The 22658-nt window shown below is 28.8% G+C and overlaps 1 long non-coding RNA gene across 5 annotated transcripts; it reads right to left on the reverse strand.

Annotated features, from left to right (window-relative positions):
- Positions 1 to 272: 272 nt before the first annotated feature.
- Positions 273 to 17889, reverse strand: LOC128035409 (uncharacterized). Of its 5 annotated transcripts, XR_008191884.1 has the most exons (5): positions 17443 to 17889; positions 15780 to 15910; positions 15297 to 15472; positions 13940 to 14070; positions 3024 to 3227 (listed from the first exon to the last, which is right to left on the reverse strand). It is a non-coding gene; the product is annotated as an uncharacterized LOC128035409 (long non-coding RNA). The 5 variants fall into 5 exon arrangements; XR_008191881.1 differs by lacking the exon at positions 17443 to 17889 and having other exon boundaries at positions 15780 to 16205; XR_008191885.1 differs by lacking the exons at positions 3024 to 3227; positions 17443 to 17889 and adding an exon at positions 11602 to 11796 and having other exon boundaries at positions 15780 to 16205.
- Between the last annotated feature and the right edge of the window lie 4769 nt (positions 17890 to 22658).

Raw genomic sequence — 22658 nt, forward strand, 5'->3', positions numbered from 1 at the left:
TCCAATTCAATCTATAATTCATATTATCATGAAATTACAAAATTATCCTTTCTATTTTAACTTTTCACAACTTAGTCCTTAAGCTCGTAACTTTAAATGTAACCATTTTAACTTAAACCCATGATAACAGATTCTTCCCTAAGAGTAAATAATTCATACGAACTTACCTCGATAACTATAGTGCGCAAAAGTAGAGTTGGAGACTAATCCAAAGCTTTTATTTTTCCCGATTTAAGTCCGGTTGTTGCTTATCTTGATCTAAATAAATAATTTCATTCAATTAAGTACATCAAATAACCTCAAGTATCCAATTCAATCTATAATTCATATTATCATGAAATTACAAAATTATCCTTCCTATTTTAACTTTTTCACAACTTAGTCCTTAAGCTCGTAACTTTAAATGTAACCATTTTAACTTAAACCCATGAGAACCGATTCTTCCCTAAGAGTAAATAATTCATACGAACTTATCTCGATAACTATAATCATAAAAGTAGAGTTGGAGACTAATCCAAAGCTTTTATTTTCCCAGATTTAAGTCCGGTTGTTGCTTATTTTGATCTAAATAAATAATTTCATTCAATTAAGTACTTCAAATAACCTCAAGTATTCAATTCAATCTATAATTCATATTATCATGAAATTACAAAATTATCCTTCCTATTTTAACTTTTTCACAACTTAGTCCTTAAGCTCGTAACTTTAAATTTAACCATTTTAACTTAAACCCATGATAACAGATTCTTCTCTAAGAGTAAATAATTCATACGATCTTACCTCGATAACTATAGTCATAAAAGTAGAGTTGGAGACTAATCCAAAGCTTTTATTTTCCCAGATTTAAGCCCATTGTTGCTTATCTTGATCTAAATAAATAATTTCATTCAATTAAGTACTTCAAATAACCTCAAGTATTCAATTCAATCTATAATTCATATTATCATGAAATTACAAAATTATCCTTCCTATTTTAACTTTTTCACAACTTAGTCCTTAAGCTCGTAACTTTAAATTTAACCATTTTAACTTAAACCCATGATAACCGATTCTTCCTAAGAGTAAATAATTCATACAGAACTTACCTCGATAACTATAGTCAAAAGTAGAGTTGGAGACTAATCCAAAGCTTTTATTTTTCCCCGATTTAAATCCAGTTGTTGCTTATCTTGATCTAAATAAATAATTTCATTCAATTAAGTACTTCAAATAACCTCAAGTATCCAATTCAATCTATAATTCATATTATCATGAAATTACAAAATTATCCTTTCTATTTTAACTTTTTCACAACTTAGTCCTTAAGCTCGTAACTTTAAATGTAACCATTTTAACTTAAACCCATGATAACCGATTCTTCCCTAAGAGTAAATAATTCATACGAACTTACCTCGATAACTATAGTCGCAAAAGTAGAGTTGGAGACTAATCCAAAGCTTTTATTTTTCCCCGATTTAAGTCCAGTTGTTGCTTATCTTGATCTAAATAAATAATTTCATTCAATTAAGTACATCAAATAACCTCAAGTATCCAATTCAATCTATAATTCATATTATCATGAAATTACAAAATTATCCTTCCTATTTTAACTTTTTCACAACTTAGTCCTTAAGCTCGTAACTTTAAATGTAACCATTTTAACTTAAACCCATGATAAGATTCTTCTCTAAGAGTAAATAATTCATACGAACTTATCTCGATAACTATAGTCGCAAAAGTAGAGTTGGAGACTAATCCAAAGCTTTTATTTTTCCCGATTTAAGTCCGCTTGTTGCTTATTTTGATCTAAATAAATAATTTCATTCAATTAAGTACTTCAAATAACCTCAAGTATCCAATTAATCTATAATTCATATTATCATGAAATTACAAAATTATCCTTCCTATTTTAACTTTTTCACAACTTAGTCCTTGTGCTCGTAACTTTAAATGTAACCATTTTAACTTAAACCCATGATAACCGATTCTTCCCTAAGAGTAAATAATTCATACGAACTTACCTCGACAACTATAGTCGCAAAATTAGAGTTGGAGACTAATCCAAAGCTTTTATTTTTCCACGATTTAAGTCCAGTTGTTGCTTATTTTGATCTAAATAAATAATTTCATTCAATTAAGTACTTCAAATAACCTCAAGTATTCAATTCAATCTATAATTCATATTATCATGAAATTACAAAATTATCCTTCCTATTTTAACTTTTTCACAACTTAGTCCTTAAGCTCGTAACTTTAAATTTAACCATTTTAACTTAAACCCATGATAACCGATTCTTCCCAAAGAGTAAATAATTCATACGAACTTACCTCGACAACTATAGTCCCAAAAGTAGAGTTGGAGACTAATCCAAAGCTTTTTTTTTCCCCGATTTAAGTCCAGTTGTTGCTTATTTTTATCTAAATAAATAATTTCATTCAATTAAGTACTTCAAATAACCTCAAGTATTCAATTCAATCTATAATTCATATTATCATGAAATTACAAAATTATCCTTCCTATTTTAACTTTTTCACAACTTAGTCCTTAAGCTCGTAACTTTAAATTTAACCATTTTAACTTAAACCCATGATAACCGATTCTTCTCTAAGAGTAAATAATTCATACGATCTTACCTCGATAACTATAGTCGCAAAAGTAGAGTTGGAGACTAATCCAAAGCATTTATTTTTCCCCGATTTAAGCCCAGTTGTTGCTTATCTTGATCTAAATAAATAATTTCATTCAATTAAGTACTTCAAATAACCTCAAGTATTCAATTCAATCTATAATTCATATTATCATGAAATTACAAAATTATCCTTCCTATTTTAACTTTTCACAACTTAGTCCTTAAGCTCAGTAACTTTAAATGTAACCATTTTAACTTAAACCCATGATAACCGATTCTTCCCTAAGAGTAAATAATTCATACGAACTTACCTCGATAACTATAGTCGCAAAAGTAGAGTTGGAGACTAATCCAAAGCTTTTATTTTTCCAGATTTAAATCCAGATTGTTGCTTATCTTGATCTAAATAAATAATTTCATTCAATTAAGTACTTCAAATAACCTCAAGTATCCAATTCAATCTATAATTCATATTATCATGAAATTACAAAATTATCCTTTCTATTTTAACTTTTTCACAACTTAGTCCTTAAGCTCGTAACTTTAAATGTAACCATTTTAACTTAAACCCATGATAACCGATTCTTCCCTAAGAGTAAATAATTCATACGAACTTACCTCGATAACTATAGTCGCAAAAGTAGAGTTGGAGACTAATCCAAAGCATTTATTTTTCCCCGATTTAAGCCCAGTTGTTGCTTATCTTGATCTAAATAAATAATTTCATTCAATTAAGTACTTCAAATAACCTCAAGTATTCAATTCAATCTATAATTCATATTATCATGAAATTACAAAATTATCCTTCCTATTTTAACTTTTTCACAACTTAGTCCTTAAGCTCGTAACTTTAAATGTAACCATTTTAACTTAAACCCATGATAACCGATTCTTCCCTAAGAGTAAATAATTCATACGAACTTACCTCGATAACTATAGTCGCAAAAGTAGAGTTGGAGACTAATCCAAAGCTTTTATTTTTCCCCGATTTAAGCCCAGTTGTTGCTTATCTTGATCTAAATAAATAATTTCATTCAATTAAGTACATCCAATAACCTCAAGTATCCAATTCAATCTATAATTCATATTATCATGAAATTACAAAATTATCCTTCCTATTTTAACTTTTCACAACTTAGTCCTTAAGCTCAGAACTTTAAATGTAACCATTTTAACTTAAACCCATGAGAACAGATTCTTCCCTAAGAGTAAATAATTCATACGAACTTATCTCGATAACTATAGTCGTAAAAGTAGAGTTGGAGACTAATCCAAAGCTTTTATTTTCCCCGATTTAAGTCCGATTGTTGCTTATTTTGATCTAAATAAATAATTTCATTCAATTAAGTACTTCAAATAACCTCAAGTATCCAATTAATCTATAATTCATATTATCATTAAAATAACAAAATTATCCTTCCTATTTTAACTTTTCACAACTTAGTTCTTGTGCTCGTAACTTTAAATATAACCATTTTAACTTAAACCCATGATAACGATTCTTCCCTAAGAGTAAATAATTCATACGAACTTACCTCGACAACTATAGTACATAAAATTAGAGTTGGAGACTAATCCAAAGCTTTTATTTTCCACGATTTAAGTCCGATTGTTGCTTATTTTTATCTAAATAAATAATTTCATTCAATTAAGTACTTCAAATAACCTCAAGTATTCAATTCAATCTATAATTCATATTATCATGAAATTACAAAATTATCCTTCCTATTTTAACTTTTTCACAACTTAGTCCTTAAGCTCGTAACTTTAAATTTAACCATTTTAACTTAAACCCATGATAACCGATTCTTCCCTAAGAGTAAATAATTCATACTTAACTTACCTCGACAACTATAGTCGCAAAAGTAGAGTTGGAGACTAATCCAAAGCTTTTATTTTTCCCGATTTAAGTCCGCTTGTTGCTTATTTTATCTAAATAAATAATTTCATTCAATTAAGTACTTCAAATAACCTCAAGTATTCAATTCAATCTATAATTCATATTATCATGAAATTACAAAATTATCCTTCCTATTTTAACTTTTTCACAACTTAGTCCTTAAGCTCGTAACTTTAAATGTAACCATTTTAACTTAAACCCATGATGACCGATTCTTCCCTAAGAGTAAATAATTCATACGAACTTACCTCGACAACTATAGTCGCAAAATTAGAGTTGGAGACTAATCCAAAGCTTTTATTTTTCCACGATTTAAGTCCAGTTGTTGCTTATTTTGATATAAATAAATAATTTCATTCAATTAAGTACTTCAAATAACCTCAAGTATTCAATTCAATCTATAATTCATATTATCATGAAATTACAAAATTATCCTTCCTATTTTAACTTTTTCACAACTTAGTCCTTAAGCTCGTAACTTTAAATTTAACCATTTTAACTTAAACCCATGATAACCGATTCTTCCCTAAGAGTAAATAATTCATACGAACTTACCTCGACAACTATAGTCGCAAAAGTAGAGTTGGAGACTAATCGAAAGCTTTTATTTTTCCCCGATTTAAGTCCAGTTGTTGCTTATTTTTATCTAAATAAATAATTTCATTCAATTAAGTACTTCAAATAACCTCAAGTATTCAATTCAATCTATAATTCATATTATCATGAAATTACAAAATTATCCTTCCTATTTTAACTTTTTCACAACTTAGTCCTTAAGCTCGTAACTTTAAATTTAACCATTTTAACTTAAACCCATGAGAACCGATTCTTCCCTAAGAGTAAATAATTCATACGAACTTATCTCGATAACTATAGTCGCAAAAGTAGAGTTGGAGACTAATCCAAAGCTTTTATTTTTCCCGATTTAAGTCCGCTTGTTGCTTATTTTGATCTAAATAAATAATTTCATTCAATTAAGTACTTCAAATAACCTCAAGTATCCAATTAATCTATAATTCATATTATCATTAAAATAACAAAATTATCCTTCCTATTTTAACTTTTTCACAACTTAGTCCTTGTGCTCGTAACTTTAAATGTAACCATTTTAACTTAAACCCATGATAACAGATTCTTCCCTAAGAGTAAATAATTTATCTGAACTTACCTCGACAACTATAGTCGCAAAATTAGAGTTGGAGACTAATCCAGCTTTTATTTTTCCCGATTTAAGTCCGATTGTTGCTTATTTTGATATAAATAAATAATTTCATTCAATTAAGTACTTCAAATAACCTCAAGTATCCAATTCAATCTATAATTCATATTATCATGAAATTACAAAATTATCCTTCCTATTTTAACTTTTCACAACTTAGTCCTTAAGCTCGTAACTTTAAATTTAACCATTTTAACTTAAACCCATGATAACCGATTCTTCCCTAAGAGTAAATAATTCATACGAACTTACCTCGATAACTATAGTCGCAAAAGTAGAGTTGGAGACTAATCGAAAGCTTTTATTTTCCCGATTTAAGTCCGATTGTTGCTTATTTTATCTAAATAAATAATTTCATTCAATTAAGTACATCAAATAACCTCAAGTATCCAATTCAATCTATAATTCATATTATCATGAAATTACAAAATTATCCTTCCTATTTTAACTTTTTCACAACTTAGTCCTTAAGCTCGTAACTTTAAATGTAACCATTTTAACTTAAACCCATGAGAACCGATTCTTCCCTAAGAGTAAATAATTCATACGATCTTACCTCGATAACTATAGTCGCAAAAGTAGAGTTGGAGACTAATCCAAAGCTTTTATTTTTCCCCGATTTAAGTCCAGTTGTTGCTTATTTTGATCTAAATAAATAATTTCATTCAATTAAGTACTTCAAATAACCTCAAGTATCCAATTAATCTATAATTCATATTATCATGAAATTACAAAATTATCCTTCCTATTTTAACTTTTTCACAACTTAGTCCTTATGCTCGTAACTTTAAATGTAACCATTTTAACTTAAACCCATGATAACCGATTCTTCCCTAAGAGTAAATAATTCATACGAACTTACCTCGATAACTATAGTCGCAAAAGTAGAGTTGGAGACTAATCCAAAGCTTTTATTTTTCCCCGATTTAAGTCCAGTTGTTGCTTATTTTGATCTAAATAAATAATTTCATTCAATTAAGTACTTCAAATAACCTCAAGTATTCAATTCAATCTATAATTCATATTATCATGAAATTACAAAATTATCCTTCCTATTTTAACTTTTTCACAACTTAGTCCTTAAGCTCGTAACTTTAAATGTAACCATTTTAACTTAAACCCATGATAACCGATTCTTCCCTAAGAGTAAATAATTCATACGAACTTACCTCGATAACTATAGTCGCAAAAGTAGAGTTGGAGACTAATCCAAAGCTTTTATTTTTCCCCGATTTAAGTCCAGTTGTTGCTTATTTTGATCTAAATAAATAATTTCATTCAATTAAGTACTTCAAATAACCTCAAGTATTCAATTCAATCTATAATTCATATTATCATGAAATTACAAAATTATCCTTCCTATTTTAACTTTTTCACAACTAAGTCCTTAAGCTTGTAACTTTAAATGTAATCATTTTAACTTAAACCCATGATAACCGATTCTTCCCTAAGAGTAAATAATTCATACGAACTTACCTCGATAACTATAGTCGCAAAAGTAGAGTTGGAGACTAATCCAAAGCTTTTATTTTTCCCCGATTTAAGCCCAGTTGTTGCTTATCTTGATCTAAATAAATAATTTCATTCAATTAAGTACTTCAAATAACCTCAAGTATTCAATTCAATCTATAATTCATATTATCATGAAATTACAAAATTATCCTTCCTATTTTAACTTTTTCACAACTTAGTCCTTAAGCTCGTAACTTTAAATTTAACCATTTTAACTTAAACCCATGATAACCGATTCTTCCCTAAGAGTAAATAATTCATACGAACTTACCTCGATAACTATAGTCGCAAAAGTAAAGTTGGAGACTAATCCAAACCTTTTATTTTTCCCAGATTTAAATCCAGTTGTTGCTTATCTTGATCTAAATAAATAATTTCATTCAATTAAGTACTTCAAATAACCTCAAGTATTCAATTCAATCAATAATTCATATTATCATGAAATTACAAAATTATCGTTCCTATTTTAACTTTTTCACAACTTAGTCCTTAAGCTCGTAACTTTAAATGTAACCATTTTAACTTAAACCCATGATAACCGATTCTTCCCTAAGAGTAAATAATCCATACGAACTTACCTCGATAACTATAGTCGCAAAAGTAGAGTTGGAGACTAATCCAAAGCTTTTATTTTTCCCCGATTTAAGTCCAGTTGTTGCTTATTTTGATCTAAATAAATAATTTCATTCAATTAAGTACTTCAAATAACCTCAAGTATCCAATTAATCTATAATTCATATTATCATGAAATTACAAAATTATCCTTCCTATTTTAACTTTTTCACAACTTAGTCCTTGTGCTCGTAACTTTAAATGTAACCATTTTAACTTAAACCCATGATAACCGATTCTTCCCTAAGAGTAAATAATTCATACGAACTTACCTCGACAACTATGGTCGAAAAATTAGAGTTGGAGACTAATCCAAAGCTTTTATTTTTCCACGAATTAAGGCCAGTTGTTGCTTATTTTGATATAAATAAATAATTTCATTCAATTAAGTACTTCAAATAACCTCAAGTATTCAATTCAATCTATAATTCATATTATCATGAAATTACAAAATTATCCTTCCTATTTTAACTTTTTCACAACTTAGTCCTTAAGCTCGTAACTTTAAATTTAACCATTTTAACTTAAACCCATGATAACCGATTCTTCCCTAAGAGTAAATAATTCATACGAACTTACCTCAACAACTATAGTCGCAAAAGTAGAGTTGGAGACTAATCCAAAGCTTTTATTTTTCCCCGATTTAAGTCCAGTTGTTGCTTATTTTGATCTAAATAAATAATTTCATTCAATTAAGTACTTCAAATAACCTCAAGTATTCAATTCAATCTATAATTCATATTATCATGAAATTACAAAATTATCCTTCCTATTTTAACTTTTTCACAACTTAGTCCTTAAGCTCGTAACTTTAAATTTAACCATTTTAACTTAAACCCATGATAACCGATTCTTCTCTAAGAGTAAATAATTCATACGATCTTATCTCGATAACTATAGTCGCAAAAGTAGAGTTGGAGACTAATCCAAAGCATTTATTTTTCCCCGATTTAAGTCCAGTTGTTGCTTATTTTTATCTAAATAAATAATTTCATTCAATTAAGTACTTCAAATAACCTCAAGTATCCAATTAATCTATAATTCATATTATCATTAAAATAACAAAATTATCCTTCCTATTTTAACTTTTTCACAACTTAGTCCTTGTGCTCGTAACTTTAAATGTAACCATTTTAACTTAAACCCATGATAACCGATTCTTCCCTAAGAGTAAATAATTCATACGAACTTACCTCGACAACTATAGTCGCAAAATTAGAGTTGGAGACTAATCCAAAGCTTTTATTTTTCCACGATTTAAGTCCAGTTGTTGCTTATTTTGATATAAATAAATAATTTCATTCAATTAAGTACTTCAAATAACCTCAAGTATTCAATTCAATCTATAATTCATATTATCATGAAATTACAAAATTATCCTTCCTATTTTAACTTTTTCACAACTTAGTCCTTAAGCTCGTAACTTTAAATGTAACCATTTTAACTTAAACCCATGATGACCGATTCTTCCCTAAGAGTAAATAATTCATACGAACTTACCTCGACAACTATAGTCGCAAAATTAGAGTTGGAGACTAATCCAAAGCTTTTATTTTTCCACGATTTAAGTCCAGTTGTTGCTTATTTTGATATAAATAAATAATTTCATTCAATTAAGTACTTCAAATAACCTCAAGTATTCAATTCAATCTATAATTCATATTATCATGAAATTACAAAATTATCCTTCCTATTTTAACTTTTCACAACTTAGTCCTTAAGCTCGTAACTTTAAATTTAACCATTTTAACTTAAACCCATGATAACAGATTCTTCCCTAAGAGTAAATAATTCATACGAACTTACCTCGACAACTATAGTTGCAAAAGTAGAGTTGGAGACTAATCAACTTTTATTTTCCCGATTTAAGTCCGATTGTTTCTTATTTTATCTAAATAAATAATTTCATTCAATTAAGTACTTCAAATAACCTCAAGTATTCAATTCAATCTATAATTCATATTATCATGAAATTACAAAATTATCCTTCCTATTTTAACTTTTTCACAACTTAGTCCTTAAGCTCGTAACTTTAAATTTAACCATTTTAACTTAAACCCATGATAACCGATTCTTCTCTAAGAGTAAATAATTCATACGATCTTACCTCGATAACTATAGTCGCAAAAGTAGAGTTGGAGACTAATCCAAAGCTTTTATTTTCCCGATTTAAGCCGGTTGTTGCTTATCTTGATCTAAATAAATAATTTCATTCAATTAAGTACTTCAAATAACCTCAAGTATTCAATTCAATCTATAATTCATATTATCATGAAATTACAAAATTATCCTTCCTATTTTAACTTTTCACAACTTAGTCCTTAAGCTCGTAACTTTAAATTTAACCATTTTAACTTAAACCCATGATAACCGATTCTTCCCTAAGAGTAAATAATTCATACGAACTTACCTCGATAACTATAGTCGCAAAAGTAGAGTTGGAGACTAATCCAAAGCTTTTATTTTTCCCCGATTTAAATCCAGTTGTTGCTTATCTTGATCTAAATAAATAACTTCATTCAATTAAGTACTTCAAATAACCTCAAGTATCCAATTCAATCTATAATTCATATTATCATGAAATGACAAAATTATCCTTTCTATTTTAACTTTTTCACAACTTAGTCCTTGTGCTCGTAACTTTAAATGTAACCATTTTAACTTAAACCCATGATAACCGATTCTTCCCTAAGAGTAAATAATTCATACGAACTTACCTCGACAACTATAGTCGCAAAATTAGAGTTGGAGACTAATCCAAAGCTTTTATTTTTCCACGATTTAAGTCCAGTTGTTGCTTCTTTTGATATAAATAAATAATTTCATTCAATTAAGTACTTCAAATAACCTCAAGTATTCAATTCAATCTATAATTCATATTATCATGAAATTACAAATTTATCCTTCCTATTTTAACTTTTTCACAACTTAGTCCTTAAGCTCGTAACTTTAAATTTAACCATTTTAACTTAAACTCATGATAACCGATTCTTCTCTAAGAGTAAATAATTCATACGATCTTACCTCGATAACTATAGTCGCAAAAGTAGAGTTGGAGACTAATCCAAAGCTTTTATTTTTCCCCGATTTAAATCCAGTTGTTGCTTATCTTGATCTAAATAAATAATTTCATTCAATTAAGTACTTCAAATAACCTCAAGTATCCAATTCAATCTATAATTCATATTATCATGAAATTACAAAATTATCCTTTCTATTTTAACTTTTTCACAACTTAGTCCTTAAGCTCGTAACTTTAAATGTAACCATTTTAACTTAAACCCATGATAACCGATTCTTCCCTAAGAGTAAATAATCCATACGAACTTACCTCGATAACTATAGTCGCAAAAGTAGAGTTGGAGACTAATCCAAAGCTTTTATTTTTCCCCGATTTAAGTCCAGTTGTTGCTTATTTTGATCTAAATAAATAATTTCATTCAATTAAGTACTTCAAATAACCTCAAGTATCCAATTAATCTATAATTCATATTATCATGAAATTACAAAATTATCCTTCCTATTTTAACTTTTTCACAACTTAGTCCTTGTGCTCGTAACTTTAAATGTAACCATTTTAACTTAAACCCATGATAACCGATTCTTCCCTAAGAGTAAATAATTCAGACGAACATACCTCGACAACTATAGTCGCAAAATTAGAGTTGGAGACTAATCCAAAGCTTTTATTTTTCCACGATTTAAGTCCAGTTGTTGCTTATTTTGATATAAATAAATAATTTCATTCAATTAAGTACTTCAAATAACCTCAAGTATCCAATTCAATCTATAATTCATATTATCATGAAATTACAAAATTATCCTTCCTATTTTAACTTTTTCACAACTTAGTCCTTAAACTCGTAACTTTAAATGTAACCATTTTAACTTAAACCCATGATAACCGATTCTTCCCTAAGAGTAAATAATTCATACGAACTTACCTCGATAACTATAGTCGCAAAAGTAGAGTTGGAGACTAATCCAAAGCTTTTATTTTTCCCGATTTAAGCCCAGTTGTTGCTTATCTTGATCTAAATAAATAATTTCATTCAATTAAGTACTTCAAATAACCTCAAGTATTCAATTCAATCTATAATTCATATTATCTTGAAATTACAAAATTATCCTTCCTATTTTAACTTTTCACAACTTAGTCCTTAAGCTCGTAACTTTAAATTTAACCGGTTTAACTTAAACCCATGATAACCGATTCTTCCCTAAGAGTAAATAATTCATACGAACTTACCTCGATAACTATAAGTCGCAAAAGTAAAGTTGGAGACTAATCCAAACCTTTTATTTTTCCCAGATTTAAATCCAGTTGTTGCTTATCTTGATCTAAATAAATAATTTCATTCAATTAAGTACTTCAAATAACCTCAAGTATTCAATTCAATCAATAATTCATATTATCATGAAATTACAAAATTATCGTTCCTATTTTAACTTTTTCACAACTTAGTCCTTAAGCTCGTAACTTTAAATGTAACCATTTTAACTTAAACCCATGATAACCGATTCTTCCCTAAGAGTAAATAATCCATACGAACTTACCTCGATAACTATAGTCGCAAAAGTAGAGTTGGAGACTAATCCAAAGCTTTTATTTTTCCCCGATTTAAGTCCAGTTGTTGCTTATCTTGATCTAAATAAATAATTTCATTCAACTAAGTACTTCAAATAACCTCAAGTATCCAATTAATCTATAATTCATATTATCATGAAATTACAAAATTATCCTTCCTATTTTAACTTTTTCACAACTTAGTCCTTAAGCTCGTAACTTTAAATGTAACCATTTTAACTTAAACCCATGAGAACTGATTCTTCCCTAAGAGTAAATAATTCATACGAACTTATCTCGATAACTATAGTCGCAAAAGTAGAGTTGGAGACTAATCCAAAGCTTTTATTTTTCCCCGATTTAAGTCCAGTTGTTGCTTATTTTGATCTAAATAAATAATTTCATTCAATTAAGTACTTCAAATAACCTCAAGTATCCAATTAATCTATAATTCATATTATCATGAAATTACAAAATTATCCTTCCTATTTTAACTTTTTCACAACTTAGTCCTTATGCTCGTAACTTTAAATGTAACCATTTTAACTTAAACCCATGATAACCGATTCTTCCCTAAGAGTAAATAATTCATACGAACTTACCTCGATAACTATAGTCGCAAAAGTAGAGTTGGAGACTAATCCAAAGCTTTTATTTTTCCACGATTTAAGTCCGCTTGTTGCTTATTTTGATATAAATAAATAATTTCATTCAATTAAGTACTTCAAATAACCTCAAGTATTCAATTCAATCTATAATTCATATTATCATGAAATTACAAAATTATCCTTCCTATTTTAACTTTTCACAACTTAGTCCTTAAGCTCGTAACTTTAAATTTAACCATTTTAACTTAAACCCATGATAACCGATTCTTCTCTAAGAGTAAATAATTCATACGATCTTACCTCGATAACTATAGTGCAAAAGTAGAGTTGGAGACTAATCCAAAGCTTTTATTTTTCCCGATTTAAGCCAGCTTGTTGCTTATCTTGATCTAAATAAATAATTTCATTCAATTAAGTACTTCAAATAACCTCAAGTATTCAATTCAATCTATAATTCATATTATCATGAAATTACAAAATTATCCTTCCTATTTTAACTTTTTCACAACTTAGTCCTTAAGCTCGTAACTTTAAATGTAACCATTTTAACTTAAACCCATGATAACCGATTCTTCCCTAAGAGTAAATAATTCATACGAACTTACCTCGATAACTATAGTCGCAAAAGTAGAGTTGGAGACTAATCCAAAGCTTTTATTTTTCCCCGATTTAAGTCCAGTTGTTGCTTATCTTGATCTAAATAAATAATTTCATTCAACTAAGTACTTCAAATAACCTCAAGTATTCAATTCAATCTATAATTCATATTATCATGAAATTACAAAATTATCCTTCCTATTTTAACTTTTTCACAACTTAGTCCTTAAGCTCGTAACTTTAAATTTAACCATTTTAACTTAAACCCATGATAACCGATTCTACCCTAAGAGTAAATAATTCATACGAACTTACCTCGATAACTATAGTCGCAAAAGTAGAGTTGGAGACTAATCCAAAGCTTTTATTTTTCCCCGATTTAAGTCCAGTTGTTGCTTATCTTGATCTAAATAAATAATTTCATTCAATTAAGTACTTCAAATAACCTCAAGTATCCAATTCAATCTATAATTCATATTATCATGAAATTACAAAATTATCCTTCCTATTTTAACTTTTTCACAACTTAGTCCTTAAGCTCGTAACTTTAAATCTAACCATTTTAACTTAAACCCATGAGTACCGATTCTTCCCTAAGAGTAAATAATTCATACGAACTTACCTCCACAACTATAGTCGTAAAAGTAGAGTTGGAGACTAATCCAAAGCTTTTATTTTTCCCCGATTTAAGTCCAGTTGTTGCTTATTTTGATCTAAATAAATAATTTCATTCAATTAAGTTCTTCAAATAACCTCAAGTATTCAATTAATCTATAATTCATATTATCATTAAATTACAAAATTATCCTTCCTATTTTAACTTTTTCACAACTTAGTCCTTATGCTCGTAACTTTAAATGTAACCATTTTAACTTAAACCCATGAGAACCGATTCTTCCTAAAGAGTAAATAATTCATACGAACTTATCTCGATAACTATAGTCGCAAAAGTAGAGTTGGAGACTAATCCAAAGCTTTTATTTTTCCCCGATTTAAGTCCAGTTGTTGCTTATTTTGATCTAAATAAATAATTTCATTCAATTAAGTACTTCAAATAACCTCAAGTATCCAATTAATCTATAATTCATATTATCATGAAATTACAAAATTATCCTTCCTATTTTAACTTTTTCACAACTTAGTCCTTGTGCTCGTAACTTTAAATGTAACCATTTTAACTTAAACCCATGATAACCGATTCTTCCCTAAGAGTAAATAATTCATACGAACTTACCTCGACAACTATAGTCGCAAAATTAGAGTTGGAGACTAATCCAAAGCTTTTATTTTTCCACGATTTAAGTCCAGTTGTTGCTTATTTTGATATAAATAAATAATTTCATTCAATTAAGTACTTCAAATAACCTCAAGTATTCAATTCAATCTATAATTCATATTATCATGAAATTACAAAATTATCCTTCCTATTTTAACTTTTTCACAACTTAGTCCTTAAGCTCGTAACTTTAAATTTAACCATTTTAACTTAAACCCATGATAACCGATTCTTCCCTAAGAGTAAATAATTCATACGAACTTACCTCGATAACTATAGTCGCAAATGTAGAGTTGGAGACTAATCCAAAGCTTTTATTTTTCCCCGATTTAAATCCAGTTGTTGCTTATCTTGATCTAAATAAATAATTTCATTCAATTAAGTACTTCAAATAACCTCAAGTATCCAATTCAATCTATAATTCATATTATCATGAAATTACAAAATTATCCTTTCTATTTTAACTTTTTCACAACTTAGTCCTTAAGCTCGTAACTTTAAATGTAACCATTTTAACTTAAACCCATGATAACCGATTCTTCCCTAAGAGTAAATAATTCATACGAACTTACCTCGATAACTATAGTCGCAAAAGTAGAGTTGGAGACTAATCCAAAGCTTTTATTTTTCCCCGATTTAAGTCCAGTTGTTGCTTATCCTGATCTAAATAAATAATTTCATTCAACTAAGTACTTCAAATAACCTCAAGTATTCAATTCAATCTATAATTCATATTATCATGAAATTACAAAATTATCCTTCCTATTTTAACTTTTTCACAACTTAGTCCTTAAGCTCGTAACTTTAAATTTAACCATTTTAACTTAAACCCATGATAACCGATTCTACCCTAAGAGTAAATAATTCATACGAACTTACCTCGATAACTATAGTCGCAAAAGTAGAGTTGGAGACTAATCCAAAGCTTTTATTTTTCCCCGATTTAAGTCCAGTTGTTGCTTATCTTGATCTAAATAAATAATTTCATTCAATTAAGTACTTCAAATAACCTCAAGTATCCAATTCAATCTATAATTCATATTATCATGAAATTACAAAATTATCCTTCCTATTTTAACTTTTTCACAACTTAGTCCTTAAGCTCGTAACTTTAAATCTAACCATTTTAACTTAAACCCATGATAACCGATTCTTCCCTAAGAGTAAATAATTCATACGAACTTACCTCGACAACTATAGTCGCAAAAGTAGAGTTGGAGACTAATCCAAAGCTTTTATTTTTCCCCGATTTAAGTCCAGTTGTTGCTTATTTTTATCTAAATAAATAATTTCATTCAATTAAGTACTTCAAATAACCTCAAGTATTCAATTTAATCTATAATTCATATTATCATGAAATTACAAAATTATCCTTCCTATTTTAACTTTTTCACAACTTAGTCCTTAAGCTCGTAACTTTAAATGTAACCATTTTAACTTAAACCCATGAGAACTGATTCTTCCCTAAGAGTAAATAATTCATACGAACTTATCTCGATAACTATAGTCGCAAAAGTAGAGTTGGAGACTAATCCAAAGCTTTTATTTTTCCCCGATTTAAGTCCAGTTGTTGCTTATTTTGATCTAAATAAATAATTTCATTCAATTAAGTACTTCAAATAACCTCAAGTATCCAATTAATCTATAATTCATATTATCATGAAATTACAAAATTATCCTTCCTATTTTAACTTTTTCACAACTTAGTCCTTGTGCTCGTAACTTTAAATGTAACCATTTTAACTTAAACCCATGATAACCGATTCTTCCCTAAGAGTAAATAATTCAGACGAACTTACCTCGACAACTATAGTCGCAAAATTAGAGTTGGAGACTAATCCAAAGCTTTTATTTTTCCACGATTTAAGTCCAGTTGTTGCTTATTTTGATATAAATAAATAATTTCATTCAATTAAGTACTTCAAATAACCTCAAGTATTCAATTCAATCTATAATTCATATTATCATGAAATTACAAAATTATCCTTCCTATTTTAACTTTTTCACAACTTAGTCCTTAAGCTCGTAACTTTAAATTTAACCATTTTAACTTAAACCCATGATAACCGATTCTTCTCTAAGAGTAAATAATTCATACGATCTTACCTCGATAACTATAGTCGCAAAAGTAGAGTTGGAGACTAATCCAAAGCTTTTATTTTTCCCCGATTTAAGCCCAGTTGTTGCTTATCTTGATCTAAATAAATAATTTCATTCAATTAAGTACTTCAAATAACCTCAAGTATTCAATTCAATCTATAATTCATATTATCATGAAATTACAAAATTATCCTTCCTATTTTAACTTTTTCACAACTTAGTCCTTAAGCTCGTAACTTTAAATTTAACCATTTTAACTTAAACCCATGATAACCGATTCTTCCCTAAGAGTAAATAATTCATACGAACTTACCTCGATAACTATAGTCGCAAAAGTAGAGTTGGAGACTAATCCAAAGCTTTTATTTTCCCGATTTAAATCCGGTTGTTGCTTATCTTGATCTAAATAAATAATTTCATTCAATTAAGTACTTCAAATAACCTCAAGTATCCAATTCAATCTATAATTCATATTATCATGAAATTACAAAATTATCCTTTCTATTTTAACTTTTTCACAACTTAGTCCTTAAGCTCGTAACTTTAAATGTAACCATTTTAACTTAAACCCATGATAACCGATTCTTCCCTAAGAGTAAATAATTCATACGAACTTACCTCGATAACTATAGTCGCAAAAGTAGAGTTGGAGACTAATCCAAAGCTTTTATTTTTCCCCGATTTAAGTCCAGTTGTTGCTTATCTTGATCTAAATAAATAATTTCATTCAACTAAGTACTTCAAATAACCTCAAGTATTCAATTCAATCTATAATTCATATTATCATGAAATTACAAAATTATCCTTCCTATTTTAACTTTTTCACAACTTAGTCCTTAAGCTCGTAACTTTAAATTTAACCATTTTAACTTAAACCCATGATAACCGATTCTTCCTAAGAGTAAATAATTCATACGAACTTACCTCGATAACTATAGTCGCAAAAGTAGAGTTGGAGACTAATCCAAAGCTTTTATTTTTCCCGATTTAAGTCCGGTTGTTGCTTATCTTGATCTAAATAAATAATTTCATTCAATTAAGTACTTCAAATAACCTCAAGTATCCAATTCAATCTATAATTCATATTATCATGAAATTACAAAATTATCCTTCCTATTTTAACTTTTCACAACTTCATCCTTAAGCTCGTAACTTTAAATCTAACCATTTTAACTTAAACCCATGATAACCGATTCTTCCCTAAGAGTAAATAATTCATACGAACTTACCTCGACAACTATAGTCATAAAAGTAGAGTTGGAGACTAATCCAAAGCTTTTATTTTTCCCGATTTAAGTCCGGTTGTTGCTTATTTTATCTAAATAAATAATTTCATTCAATTAAGTACTTCAAATAACCTCAAGTATTCAATTCAATCTATAATTCATATTATCATGAAATTACAAAATTATCCTTCCTATTTTAACTTTTTCACAACTTAGTCCTTAAGCTCGTAACTTTAAATGTAACCATTTTAACTTAAACCCATGAGAACCGATTCTTCCCTAAGAGTAAATAATTCATACGAACTTATCTCGATAACTATAGTCGCAAAAGTAGAGTTGGAGACTAATCCAAAGCTTTTATTTTTCCCCGATTTAAGTCCAGTTGTTGCTTATTTTGATCTAAATAAATAATTTCATTCAATTAAGTACTTCAAATAACCTCAAGTATCCAATTAATCTATAATTCATATTATCATGAAATTACAAAATTATCCTTCCTATTTTAACTTTTCACAACTTAGTCCTTGTGCTCGTAACTTTAAATGTAACCATTTTAACTTAAACCCATGATAACCGATTCTTCCCTAAGAGTAAATAATTGATTTAACTTACCTCGACAACTATAGTCGCAAAATTAGAGTTGGAGACTAATCCAAAGCTTTTATTTTTCCACGATTTAAGTCCATTGTTGCTTATTTTGATATAAATAAATAATTTCATTCAATTAAGTACTTCAAATAACCTCAAGTATTCAATTCAATCTATAATTCATATTATCATGAAATTACAAAATTATCCTTCCTATTTTAACTTTTTCACAACTTAGTCCTTAATTTTTCTTGTTCTTCTGTTTGAATAAATGATTTAGGGTGCATTTTCAGGATTAGTATGTTTAAATAAATTCTATCTAGGAGATTGGAACTTAAGTGGGACCGCTTGTGACCTCTCTAATATTTCTTGGGAATTGATTTTAACATAATTTCCGAAGAAATTATTCCCTAAATGACAAGATAAATTTTTAGTTTTTCAAATAAAAGGGCCAATTTTGATCCAATTTTTATGTCGCAACTCAATTTTGAATTTTCATTAAGTCTAAAAACTTAATTGAATTATTTTAAAAATTTGGTTTCTCTTTTGTAAATATTAAAAATTAGATGTCTCGTTTTGTAAATATTTTCAAAAGCATTTAGAATAAATGTTTTAGTTCAATAAAAAAGAAAAAATGACAATTATTAATATATAATTATATCCATTATAATATATATTAATTATTATCGACTTTATTTAGAGTTAGGATTAGTTTTAATTTAATCATATTTTATTCGATAATTTTTATCTTAAAAATTAATAGCAAATAATAATTTAATATGCATTATATTAATTATTAATTGTTATTTACTTTGAGTAGAATTAGAACTTAGAACTTTTAAGAATTCTACTCTAGCTCCTACTCCTTTCACTATAAATTCCACCCATCTATTCTTATTTTTTTTTCATTCATACACCATTCCCTCCAAAAACACCAAAATCTTTGAGTGCCGAAACCTCCTAACAATTCCCTAGCCACAAGATTGCCCAAATTAATCGGTCAGAAGACACCAGTACAGCGGCTACACCAGCCTACTCAACGATCCATTTGCTCACATCCATCCCCTCACAGACGTTTGCCTTGCATCTGGGAATGCGCACCACCCTTTCACCAATCCTTAGCCAAAAACCCCTCAACCTATTTTAATTTGTCATCTTTTGATTCAAAATTATTTTTCTTAATAGCTCTTAATTTTTACAAAAAAGGTGGTAAGACCAATTTTTCTCCTAAATTTTAATTTTATTATCTAATTTTTCAATTTATTGAATTATTAATATTGTATATTAATTAAATTTTTGAGAAAATAATTGTAACCACCTTATGATCAGGTTAATCATGCCTTTCAAGAGAACACATGCATCTGCCCAAATTGACGAATCACAAAATAAGTTCCACTATGAAGAAGCCAAAGCAAGATACAAGAGTATCTTCAAGAACCAACAGATGCATCTAGAGAAAGGTTTCACATTGAAAGAACAGATGCATCTAGAGAAAGGTTTCACGTTGAAAGAAAGCAACTATATTGGTTTTATGGCGCGTATTAGTCAGGTTGCTAAAACTCTTAATTGGGAGTTGTTTTGTGAGAAGAGACCTAGTGTGGATGAGGAGTTAATGCGTGAATTCTATGTGAATTTAACCTCAAGCAAGTTGATGGAAGTTCCAGTTCGCGGAATCAAGGTACCAATAACTTCTAATGCTATTAATGAGTTTTTTGAATTGCTTGATTTCGAAAACGACGAATATTCCTCCTTGATGAGCAATATAGAGTCTGAAAATTTGCAAGAAATTCTCGAGGAACTTACAGTTCCAAGTTCTACGTGTATTGTGTCAAAGCAAGGTGTCCACACTTGTCGAAGGGAATATTTGACACCACTCACAAAGGTATGGTTCTACTTCATCCGATTCAGCCTTTTGCCTAGCTCACATGGGACTACAATCTTATTAGAGCGAATGGTCTTATTATAGTTTATTTTAACTTGGAAGACCATTGATGTGGGAAAAATCATCCTGAGGGAAATGCAAAATTGTACCGTTAGACGTTCACGTTCTGGCCTAGCTTACTTTCCCTTTACGATAACAATTATGTGCTTGAAAGCTAAAATTCTTGCAAACATAAAGAAGACAGGCTATAGCCAGGGCACAATCACAGATTAGGACCTCTATCGAATAGCTAGAGACTCTATTCTACAGCAACGAGTTGAAGAAAGTGAGGATCCCAAAAAAGAAGAAGAAGAAGATCCCACAAAGATCGAGCCAATGTAATCAGCTGAAGTCCTTGATAAGGTGGAACCAATGGAACCAGAAGATGAACCTGATATCAAGACTTCAATGTTCAAAGCTTAACCGCCTCACCCAGATCTTCGAGATAAGCTATCAAAGTTTATGGACATAATGCAGTATATGCAGTGGCAGTAATAAGCTTACTGGAAATACTCAAAAATAAGGGATGACTCGATGAGAAGTGCTCTTACGAAAATTTACAATGACCCATTTATTTTTGTGTCTGAGTTTCCAGATTACATATTTGAACCATGGAGCTCATTATCAAAAAATGAGCGAAGTAATTCATGCAAAAACAATAATGATGGAGCAAAAGATGAGTCGAATTCTGAAGTATCTACAAATAAATAAATGGGGGATCTCGACTTTATTTTATTTATGTTCTTAGGTTATTTTAGGATAAAGTTAATTAGGAATTTTTGCATAATAAAACAAGAGATGGAAATCATTAATAAAACTGAACAAGTCGCGAAGTATAAAGTGTGGCAATAGATATATACATGTCTAGGATTGGATTTAGAAAGAGCTTGGTACTTAAGCAGTCAAATTGGCTCACCTCCTCTTTTCTAGAATCCTACCTGGTGTATGGTATCTATTCACTTTAAACAATGAGGACATTGTTCATCATAAGTAGGGGGACCGAAAAATTGAAATTATTTCCACTTAGAATAAATAGTTCAATATAAATAAAGTTCTATTATTTCAATAAATTGTTATGTTAGCTGAATAATGATATAAATGTATTTTTAATAAAGCATTCAAATCGTATCATAAAATTTTTAGTTCCTTAAGAAATGTAGGAATGTATGAAAGTTTAAGTCTCTAGAATTGACTTAGTAGTTTCTTGAGGCGAAATCCTAGGAAGCATGGAATGTTGAAAATTATTTAGGCAACTCTTGTTTGGACCGTCTGAGCCTTTCTAGCCAACCTTGATGAAATTTTATCCTTTGAAACCCAACTTTCAGATTATATGGCCTAAGTATTTGAACCCTTGCAATATTTAGCCATCACTTATCTCTTAATTATCTTTAAATTGTTTCAAACACTGTACTCATTACTATTCAGAATATTCTTTGAAAATAAGTTTGGGGGAGTTGAAAGAAGTATCAAATGCTCTAAAAATTGTAGTACATATAGTAATTTGTGTTAAAAAAAAAAGAGAGCACATGTACTTGAAAGAAAATAGATGTACAAAGGAGCATGTGAAAGCAAAGTAAGATGGTGTATTGAGGGAAATTATTCCAAAGGTCCGATTGAAGCTGAGTCCAGGGTTTAAAAGCCTAAATTTCTCTATCTTTTACCTACCTCTAGCGTAGCTACGTTACAACCTTTTTAAAGACCTATTGATTCAAGTTTTCTATGCTACCTACATTAGTGGAGAGAAATTGCTATGCTCAACATATGAAGGCATAAGTTAAACTTAATGATTGCAGCTTAATCTTGAATAAGGAAATAAAATAAAATTGGTAAGGGTTAACATGTTTTTGTTAACGAAGCATTTAGTCTAATTTTTCTATCATAATTGTTGTTGAGATCAATTTGAACGATATGTATACTTAAGTA

Source organism: Gossypium raimondii, chromosome 12, assembly GCF_025698545.1.
Source record: "Gossypium raimondii isolate GPD5lz chromosome 12, ASM2569854v1, whole genome shotgun sequence".
Taxonomy (NCBI): domain Eukaryota; kingdom Viridiplantae; phylum Streptophyta; class Magnoliopsida; order Malvales; family Malvaceae; genus Gossypium; species Gossypium raimondii.